Genomic DNA, 11288 nt, shown 5'->3' with positions numbered 1-11288 from the left:
TGGAGGGTCACAGTGAGCCACTGAGGCGAGCATAAACTGCCTAGAAGTGCAGGACTCATGGGGGGCAAGGTCAGAGCTCTGCCACACCTCCCATGATGCCAGCTTTCTGTCTGTGCCATTGGAATCACTTCCATAGCATCCACTTCAGACTGAAGGCTTCCCCCTCTCCCCCCCCCCCCAAGTACCAATGGGGCCCTGATCCAGGTTGGAGTCTCTGGGTGCTATTATAAAACAAATATCAGAATTCTCAATGACCAAATATACTCATGCTGCAGGAGCAGATGGGCACCTAAAGAACAGTGAGCCTGGGTTAGAGTCACTCCTGTAGACACAGGGGAATGCAAATTACATTACCTTACGTCCAAGAGCACAGTTTTGCCCTAGGAGTTAATCCAACTCTGGGGAAGGGGTGCATTGATACCACAGCCTACTTCTCCCAAGGGTTCCAACAGAGGAAAGCAGCTTTGAATTGCAGACATGCTTCTGTGAGCGTGCTAGCAGTGGAGGGTCCCTTGGAGCCAGTCTGCCTGGTCTCTCACCCTCTCCTGGGCTGACCAGGCTCACTTTCGGGGTCAGAGACAGGTGGCCAAGGATGGTATATGTGCAGCCTGTGTCTCTGTGATCTTGTTTTTAAGAGGACACACTGCAGCATCCTGGCATCAGAGAAAGGGGTGAATCTGGCTCCCTGCTTCTAGACAAATGTTCTAGCAATAGGGAAGGAGAGATTGTCAGTCTGATGTAGAAGCTGGAATATTGTGTGTGTTTGTGTGTGAGAGTTCTCTATGAAGCCTCAACAATTCTGTAAAAAGCTGTTTTAAATATGCTTACTGCATGTTTCAGGCTGGCAGAACTGACATTGAATTCCCATTACATGCTTTCTTCTGTAACCAAACATCCCAAGGAAGGATCCTGCAAGGTCAGATCTGTATGTGCCTTCAGAAAGGCCAAAAGCAGGTTTAAATGTTCAAGTCTGTGGTTTTGGGGGCTGGCACTAAGGTGCTCCCCATGTGTCATAACAGCTCTCTGCAGCTCACCATCTGGGGGAGGGGGACATGTGGGTGTGTTTGGGAACATAGCAGTGGCTTGCTTATTGGCTCTGTGCACTGCTATGATCCCCAGAGGAAAGAAGCAGCAGGACACATCTATTTGTTTGTTTGTCTCCATAATCAGGGCTAGATGAGCAGGTCCCCAACCTGCCAGTTGTCTCAAGATTACTGAAGTGCTATAGAGAACTATTTCAACACTGAATTACAGTGGGCCTGGTTTATGTTCATGAGATCTGGATTGGACAGCAGGGATGGTTTTGCTATTGACTTAACTGAGAGCAGGATTGGCCCCCTGTGTATCATGTTTGATTACTTTTTGTATTCCCTCTCTCCCTAGTCCAGTCATTGGTTCCAATGAGAACTATATTCAGGGGAGAATTCTGAAGGAAAGAGCTACAGTGAAAACAGAGCTGCACAGTGCCTACATTTCCAAACAATTTTCTTTGGACAAGGCTGAGGAGAAGCCAGGGTTCTGGGTGCCTAAATATAGCAAGATTTTAGTTATGCAGCCACAACTCAAGCTGCAACTCATGGAGGCCCATTTCTTCCCAAACAACTTCCCAGTGTGACAGACTGCCCCAACTCTAGCCTGCAGTTGTGTTCTCTGGAAAGGCTTGGTGTCCTCTAATTCCTGTCCCACCGTGACATCTTCAAGGAGGGGCACCAGACCTCTTCCCTGTTCTGATGTCTTCAGGGACCTCACACACACTCTCTCCATGGGGGCTGGAAGCATCTCCCCATGCTCTTCATTGGGGTTGAGGGCTCCAGGCTTCTCATCTCTCTCCAGGATTTGAAGAAGCTGTTTTTTTCCCCTACCCTGTATCTCCCTCCCCATGCATTCCCATCTCCTGGTGAAGCCCCAGAGGTTCCTTTCCCTTTCACCATCCCTGAGAAATTAATAACCACTCTCAAATCTCACCTGAGCAGCTGACTGACCCCAGCAGCCTCTCAAGACTGCACCATTGCAGCCTTCTGTGGCATTGTAATGCCGACAGACCCTGGTCATCGGCAGGCAGGATCGAACCTAGGCAGCCTCTGAAGCTTAGTGCATGAGCCTCTACCACATAAGCTAAAAGTCAAATGGCTGTTAGGTAAGGTTGTAGAGCAGACTCAATCTCTCTTGCTCTCTAAGTGGTCTCGGTGCCACTAGATGGGACAGAACACTACACCCAGGAGGTGTGTGGGTTACACATGCACGACAATCCTATTAAGGAACACTTGTCTCTTTCTCATTCTCCCCACTTTGTCTGGGAGATCAGAGAGCAAGGATCGTTTGTAAAAACTTGGGACTGTCCTGACCAAACTGAGATTTGGCACCTATGCAGTTGTAATGGAAGTAACTTTTAGGACTCTCTAAGTAGCTTCTAAATAGCACTGATACAATAGGTTTCCTCAGAGGCATGCTGATCAGTATAAGTATGGAAGAAACATGATGATGATGATGATGAACACAGTGGTTCCTAAGTGACCGTCCAAGTACAGTACTGGTCAAACCAGCTTTTTAACTCAGAACTAGTGCTGATTCTAGAGTTTTTGCTGTCCCTACTGGTCACTCATACGATAGTCACTAAATATTTTGCTGACCTTAATATTTTATTATCTGAAGCAATCCTGTCTTGCTTCTATGACCAAGCTGGCCCTGCCCTGAACCTCTGACCCATATGACTCTTCCAGAAACCAAACAAAAGCCAAAACCTGGAGAGTTTTACTTAATCTCCTCTGATTCAGCAGATTCTGAAAAGAGAAACTTCGAAACTTGGGTTACTTATGTGCTCCAGAGTTGATGTGGCTTGTCATTCACATGGGATTTTAGATTAGATGGTGTCATGGTACAATTCCCCACTCTGAACCTTAGCGTCCAAAAGATGGGGTACCAGCATGTATTCCTCTAAGCTTAATCACCAGCTTAGGAACCGGATACGTTGCCCACAACCAGAATGTCAAGGCTGAACTTGGGTCCCCCCAGGACGTTGCTGGGGCCCAGACCAGACTCTGGATCTTACCAAGGAAAGTAACCTTTCCCCCACTTTGCCTTCCCGGGCTTCCCTCCCTGGGTTACGCCTGGAGATCACGTGAGTTCAACTCCTTCATCACAAAACAGAGAAGATGCACTTCTCTCTCCTCCGAGCTCTTCCTTGAGAAGACAGTTACACGACCAGAATTGCTCTTCTCCATCCCTCCTTCTTCCACAAATTCCCTGGTAATCAGACCCGGTTCGTGGGTCTCCACCAGAATAAAACAAATCAGGTCTTAACAAGAACTTTAGTTAACGAGAGAGAACAATAACATATCTCGCTTTGTAAATTGAAGATGGAAGGTCAGGGTTGTGTTCAGATGACCACGGAATACCCTCCACCTAATAGTCAAGTACAAATTAAACTCCTCCAGGCCAGCATGCACCATGCAAATAAAGAAAACCAAAACAAAGCCGAACCGCCCATCTACGCTGATTACTATTTTGGAATTATAGACCATGTATCAGGGATTGGAGGAAACCTGGTTGCACGTCTGGTCACTCTGAGTCCCCAGAGTGAACAACCAAAAACTAACAGCACACACAGAAACTTCCCTCCCTCGAGATTTGAAAGTATCCTGTCCCCTGATTGGTTCTCTGGTCAGGTGACAGCCAGGCTTACTGAACTTGTTAACCCTTTACAGTCAAAAGATATATAAAGTACTTCTGTTCTATTAACTCCTACTATCTGTTTATGACAGATGGCTTTGTGCAAAACAACTTCAGACTCTCTTACAAGGTGAAATAAAAGGATGCAGCAAAGAATTCACCATTTGAACCTTGTTTGGTTGAGGTTTCTGATGCTTCCAACCTCCTCTATGTTCTCTTGGTACTTGCATAATTTAACCTCATCACCATTTCAGCTGAACCAGTTTGAGACCCACACAGAGATGAATTAAAAATGTTGTAGTGCCGTCCAAATGGGGTTTAAAAAAAAAACACCAAAACTAGGCCCCAAAGGGATGCCCCTGCAATAATTCTGGCAGACAATGAGAATCTTAAGAATGCACAAGGATAGGCCTCCAGAATTTTTTGCCAGGCTATGAGTTAGTTCGTTTGGCCCAGATTTTTAAAAGTATTTATGCATTGCTCTGCTCTACTTAGACTTAGGTTTCATTTTCAAAATGAGTGACTAAGTTCCTATGTCAATTAGGCATTGCCACAGTAAGCACAGCAATGCCTAAATATTTTAAAAGTCAGTTGTTTTCAGTGTTGTTGTAGCCATGTTGGTCCCAGGATATTAGAGACGTGTTTCTGTTGGTGAAAGAGACAAGCTTTTGACCTTACAAAGAGCTTTTCTTCGGGTCTGGGAAAGGCACTCTTCTTTCCCAGACCTGAGGAAGAGTTCTGTGTAGCTTGAAAGCTTGTCTCTCTTTCACCAGTAGAAGCTGATCTAATAAAAGATTACATCACCCACATTATCTCCTTAAAAAATAATAATAATAAAAAAAAATTAGGCCTTTGACTAGAAGTTTCATACTTCATGGGCACAGAGGCAAGTTAGGTCCTATGTATGGTGATTATGGACATTGGGTTAGCACCTCTGGCATACTCCCTAGAGTTTTCATTAGAAAAGTGATAATATGGTTTGCCAGAGACAAACCATGCTATAGATCATCTTACATGGTAAACCATACTATAAACAGCTAGAATGATTGGACATCACGTATACTGGCCAGGGAATCTCTGTGAGAACTCTTTTAGTAGGAGCTGTATCAAAACTAAAGGTGGGCCTGATCCAAACATTCGTTAAGAATTTTCCTATAGTTATCCAATATATGTAATGGGCAGAACTAAAATTCTAGATCTCTGGGGAAGTTTGGGTCAAGATCCTGATCTGGGCATCATGGCTTAATCCCATCTCTAGTTTAATTTAAACATTGTTCTCTAGGAAGATGCCAGCACGGTTTTAACCCTTGATGTAGACAGGGCTTCGAGTTTTTACAAAACTTTGAAGATTGTTAGGCTGAGGGAATGCGCCCGGGAGAGGGGAAGAGATTTTACATGATGGAAAAGCAGAGAGAGACTAAGCTTATCCTTATCACTATCCAGATACAAGGCCTTTTATCTGACTTTGAAAAGGATTGTTGACAGAAGACAAAATGCTGTTGGCAAGATAACAAGACACAGGATAATGTTTCTTGAAACAATTAAAGAAATAAAATATATAGCTTTTAAGACCCCATCTATATATCTCAGTGTTTATAGTATTTTAAATGGATGTTAAAACAAAGAATCCAGAGGTCAGTCATCCAGAACTTACACTCACCACTGCTGTCATTTAGAAAATCAGAGGTGGAGTAGTGAGTAAAGGACTAACTGGGGAAGAGGCTGTTATAGGCAATGAAAATACTTCATTGATTCTAGGGCTATTCAGGGGAGATAATTTCCCTGTAACATAAACATGGCCCTTTCTGTTCTTTTCCAACCATGTGGATTTGTTAGTCACCTATGGTCCTCCCTAAAAATAAAATTCCTAAATCCCAATCAGCTCTTTGACAAATTGTTGTTTTCCTAGAACTAGTCAACTAATGTCTATTCTCAACAAATCAATATATTTTAGTAGCCACTTGAAGAGTTTTTTTTTATTTTGTGCAGTACAGTAGCTTGCAAAAGGGATGTGCAGGGGCCTGTGAGTAAGGGAATTCATGCTGCTTTATACCTAAGTATCAGATATACTGGTATAGCACAGTGGTTGCTAAGGTGGTACAGAATTCATACTTTTGTTGCTATATATAATGTACACACACTGGCTGAGTGAGGTTAATGGCTTCATCTAGCAGAAGTATAACATTTAGAGGGTCTGTCCATATTTACACTTTTCTAACCTTTTTTTAGGCATTTATAACTTCACTGTTTAAATGTCTTGCTGACGCTGGGAAATAAGGGTTTTTTTTATTACTTTTTACACAGATGTAATCAAACTTGATATTTTTGCCCTTCACTTAACTTTAAAGAAATTTGCCTTCATTTCTCCATTTTTTTTTGTTTTTGTTTAAACTGAAATCATAGTCTGTTAGTCACTGGACTGGAGCTTTTACACACTGCAAGGATCTTGGAGCAGAGCATGCTTCTATAGATCATGTGCAGTACTATACTTTACTACATAGGGATGGTTTATCTCTGAATGTCCTGGAGTCTGTGGTTCAAGTCAACCCTTTTTTTTTTTTTCTTTTTTTCTTCTAAATCTTCGTGTACAGCAGCATCTGCAACAGAGTTGTAATACATACAAAATCTCATAATTGCTTTCTGGACACTTATTTGGGAATCATAGTCAGTTGGAGAGATCAGTTGACAATGTCTCCTTCCAGTGGTTTGGTGGGATAGGAGATCAATGTTAGAGGATCCATTCTTCAATAAAACTACATCCCTTTGTATATGAATAACTGATAATTTTTTCTTGAGTTAATAATTTCTTCTCACAATGCACAGTCAACCTGTGGAATTCCTTGCCAGAGATGTTGTGAAAGCCAAGACTATAACAGGGTTCAAAAAAGAACTAGATAAATTCATGGAGGATAGGTCCATCACTGGCTATTAGCCAGGATGGGCAGGGATGGTGTCCCTAACCTCTGTTTCCCAGAAGCTGGGAATGAGTGACAAGGAGTGGATCTCTTGATGATTTCCTGTTCTGTTCATTCCCTCCGGGACACCTGGCATTGGCCACTATCAGAAGACAGGATACTAGGCTAGATGGACCTTTGTTCTGACCCAGTATGGCCATTCTTTGCTTCTGTTTAGAACCAAGCACTATGAGGGAAGGGGAAAGATCCTTTGGTCAGTTCAGGCTACTTTACAGTGTTCTGGTGTCACAAAGCACCCTTAAGCACTCACTCAGCTGGCCTGGGAAGATGCTGACAGATCAGGGGATTCGTCCATTGGTGAAGGGCAGTTGTAGTGGCTCCTATGCCACCTTCCCTCAGGGCTGCCCTGCATAGGGATAATGGCTGGATTGCCATTGCATGTTACTGATCCCAAGGTGCCAGAATTGTCTGTGAGGTCCATAGGCAGTTGAATATCAAAGTACACTGTTCTCCTTCCTGTGGGACTCTGTGATTAACTTTATACCAGTGTATTTGGTAGTGGATAGAAAATTATATTGACACACATCATCATTCTGAGTCCTGCTTTTAGTTTTTGATCACATATCTAAAAACACAGAATTAGGTTCCAGAGAAGGGCAATAAACTGATTAGAGGCATAGGAGAAAAGAATTGCATAGTCTGTAGTTAGTAATAACATCCATATAGCACTTTTCATCTTCAAAGTGCTGTGAGGATTAATTCACTAATATTTGCACAACAGCTTTTTGAGCTATGGAGGTTTATCCCATTTTACAGACAGTGAAACTGGGAAAGAGAAGTTAAGTGATCTGCCCAAAACCAAAGAGTCTGTATTAAAGCCAGAATTGCAACTCAGGAGCTTATGGTTCCTTACCAGACCACACCTGTTCCTGAGATACCAGGATTGTTTGTTTTAGTTTGGAAAGAGGAGGAGGAACCAGCTACATGACATAGGTATATCAAATAATAAGTAATGGAGACTCAAGCAAAGAACTTGCTTGATCTATGGGTTAATAATGAATGAGCTGTAGAACAGGCACTCTCAACTAAACAGAATACACTGTGGAGTGCAAAACAATTAAAAAAGGAGGCAAACAAATACAACCCATAGAGAAGGAAAAATCAGTTAATTAAAAAAAGTCTTTAACTGTCTGAGAGTGAGAAGCATCTTTGAGAATGATGGGCTACACTCCACCCAAAAGGCATCTCGCTTGTTTACAATAAAGGGCCCTGTGTGCTGGGGACAGTTATGAACCATGGAAGGCTTGCTCACTCTACCTGAACAGAACAGAATGCTCCTACAAGTAACTGCTTTTCTCCGAGGGCATGTGCACACATACAGACTTTCATATTTTGTATTTGAAGTTCTTGGCTCGGGTTCACTAGCAGCTGGTGCTAGCCATTTATCTCCCTGCCTATATCACAGAGCTGGAAGAGGCTCCTTTAGCACTGCTGCCCTCGGGGCAGCTATGTGGTGTTCCCATAAAAAGAGAAGGCAGATTAATTGAAAACTTGGAGGGTTGTTGGGGGGGGGGGGGGGGGGTGATACAGCCCCAAAAGGATTCCCTCCTCAGCACAGCCGTGCAACATATATTTAGAGCACACAATTAAGTTTCCTTAAAGCTGAAGACTCCTTTAGTGAATAAGGATGAATGATTTCTTTGGGGCCCTCCCTCATTAGGCTTCAGAGGTTGAGCTGCAACTTCAAAGCTCTTGCCTGTTCAATTTTTAAAATGCTAGTGGGAGCTCCACTAGCCTGAGTCTGTCCATCCAGCTGAGAGGCTTGTTCCAGAGTGCTATGTAAACATGCCTAATGGAAAAGACCATAAGGAAGAAATTGGCTTGAGAACTGCATTCAGCAAACATATCTTAAAACATTTTATAGAAACCCTCTATTTAAAAATTATTCTGCTAATGAGCCATCCACTTTCTGCATTGTTTCTCCTTTATTCTTTACCACCAAGAATATTTTCTCTTCCACAAATACACACGAAGTGGAAATACACTTCTACCCTGATATAATGTGACCTGATATAACACAAATTCGGATATAACGCAGTAAAACAGTGCTCCTGGGGGGGCGGGGCTGCACACTCCGGTGGATCAAAGCAAGTTCAATATAACACAGTTTCACCTATAACACAGTAAGATTTTTTTGGCTCCTGAGGACAGCGTTATATCAAGGTAGAGGTGCACTTAAGCATCTTTAGCCAGAAAAATCAAAACTGAGGCAAAACATTCCAACCTCAGTCCCCGCTGCTCTGAAAGGAAGCCTCAAAAGGAAAGAGGAGGGGGAAAAAACACTTGTTGTGATATTGTACCTGTTCTTGGCATCCAGGCATCTTTGTATCAGCCCCTGCTTTAGTGCAGTGAATAGCACAGAGATAGACATTTTTACTGATTGTTGGGGCAAAAGACATATCTGGCTTTAAGACTAAGCTTGGTAAGTTTATGGAGGGGTTGGTATGATGGGATAACATAATTTTGGCAATTAATTTGGCAACTGATCTTTGATTATCAGTAGGTAAGTATGCCCAATGGTCTGTGATGGGATGTTAGATGGGGTGGGATCTGAGTTACTACAGATAATTCTTTCCTGGCTGCTGGCTGGTGAGTCTTGCCCATATGCTTAGGGTTTAACTGATCGCCATATTTGAGGTCAGGAAGGAATTTTCCTCCAGGGCAGATTGGCAAAGGTCCTGGAGGTTTTTTGCCTTCCTCGGCAGCATGGGGCACGGGTCACTTGCTGGAGGATTCTCTGCAGCTTGAGGTCTTCAAATCACAATCTGAAGACTTCAATAACTCAGACATAGGTTAGGGGTTTGTTACAGGAGTGGGTGGGTGAGAGTCTGTGGCCTGCATTGTGCAGGAGGTCAGATGTGATGATCATAATGGTCCCTTCTGACCTTAAAATCTGAGTTGCACTATAGACTTGGCTGTGCTATGGGTGAAACAGTGAAAGGAAAATCTGTAAAACCACAGGCCTGTAGTATGTAGTTTCGATCAGCGTGTAGGCAGGGCCTTGTTTAGCTCACAATACACAGTCCCATCACAGGCATACAGACAGGTTATCTAGTTAATCTTGATTTTAATCATATCTGTTTTCCAGATACACTGTCAAAATCAGCCAGGTTGTTCAATTTGAACACACCTACATAAAGCATCAGATAACGCAGTGGATGACTAATCATGAACAAGGCCCAAGATAATCACGTGTTCGTATGCATTTTCATGTTGTCATCAGCCATTACATAACTGATGGGTTGTTTTCTCTGAAGGTTATTTATGTATCTATGTACAGTATTTAATAGTTCTTTCATTCTCTATGCCTGATAAGAATCTAGCAATAGTTGCTGTATGTAATCCTTAACTTATAATAAATTCCTGTCAAATCAAGGTTGGATGTCTTTCTAAAAGAAATATTCTCATTCAGTCACAAGTTGGGCTTGATACAGGAATCACTGGAAGATCTATAGCTTGTCTTATGCAGCTTAGATTAGATATCATAACCGTTTCTTTTAGCCATAAAAATCTATGAATCAATGAAAGTACAGAGTGAACACTGTTAAATCTCTAAAGTAGCCTCACACAGAGTATTAGAATTTAGTCTTAGGCAGCACCTTTTCATGAAGGTATCACAAAGAGCTTTAACGCATTAGATATTGGTAGTGCAAGAGCTATGCAGACATATGCTGCACTAACTATGAGCTCACATATAGCCTTGGATGCTACGTTTTTGGGGGAGACGACTATAGAGAAGTTGTGAGGCAGCACTTTCAATCTCTTTATCTAAAGGGGGGAAAAGGCAACATGTCCCCTTGCCCCTGGGCATAGTGGATAGACACAGCACTAGCCACCACTGCCCCACCCGCCCCACTAGCAAAGGTCCCTCCCTCCCTCTCTCTCATTTCACCAGAGGCTGTCCTCTTTTTCTTATCCAGTGCTACAGACAATCTGTCACCTGCAACAACTGAGGGGAGTGTTCAGACTGGGATGTGTAAGTTAAGCAATATCCCTACAGCTGCTGCTTGAAAGGAGAAAGTGGAAGCACTTATCTCTCCCCTTCTTCCACCCCTTCTAGCAGCTACAAAGGGAATCTCAGCTCAGTGGCTTATCTATAAGAAAGCACCTCACGGTGCTTAAACCTTGACATAGTGCTTAAAATTCAGGTAGGAGCTGGTCACCAATTCAAGCTTGGGGTCCCAGCATTGCTAATATTGGTGGAACCAGTGTAGGCCAAGCCTACCAGTGTAGCATCCTTTCCCAAGTTCTGCAGTGTCAGAATGACTATCATTATTTACTGTGGCCAGAATTTTCAGAAAGGTTGTGAGAGCTGAATGCTTGATATACAGATCTTGAGAGCACTTTTCGAAAATCTGGCTTTGTATGCCAGCAGCATATTCTGCAATGGATGGGACACAATTAAAGGTACAGCCCTTGTTCCAAGGAGTTAAATATCTAAAAATGAGAATTAAATATAAGGTCAAGTCCAGCTTGAACCCACCAGGGCTAAGAGTGCTATTCGCTGAGACAAAATGACTACTACTTCTTCTTTTAAAAGACTAATTTAAAAATGACACTTTGTGTCTGAGAATGTTGAACCTGCTATTGTCATAAGTAAAACCTAAGGTGATTATTTCTGAAAGAAGTTGGTTGGTGGGTGGG

This window comes from Chelonoidis abingdonii, chromosome 15 (assembly GCF_003597395.2).
Source record: "Chelonoidis abingdonii isolate Lonesome George chromosome 15, CheloAbing_2.0, whole genome shotgun sequence".
Classification (NCBI taxonomy): Eukaryota; Metazoa; Chordata; order Testudines; family Testudinidae; genus Chelonoidis; species Chelonoidis abingdonii.
The sequence above is the reverse complement of the archived record's forward strand: the minus strand, read 5'-3'. Positions refer to the sequence as shown.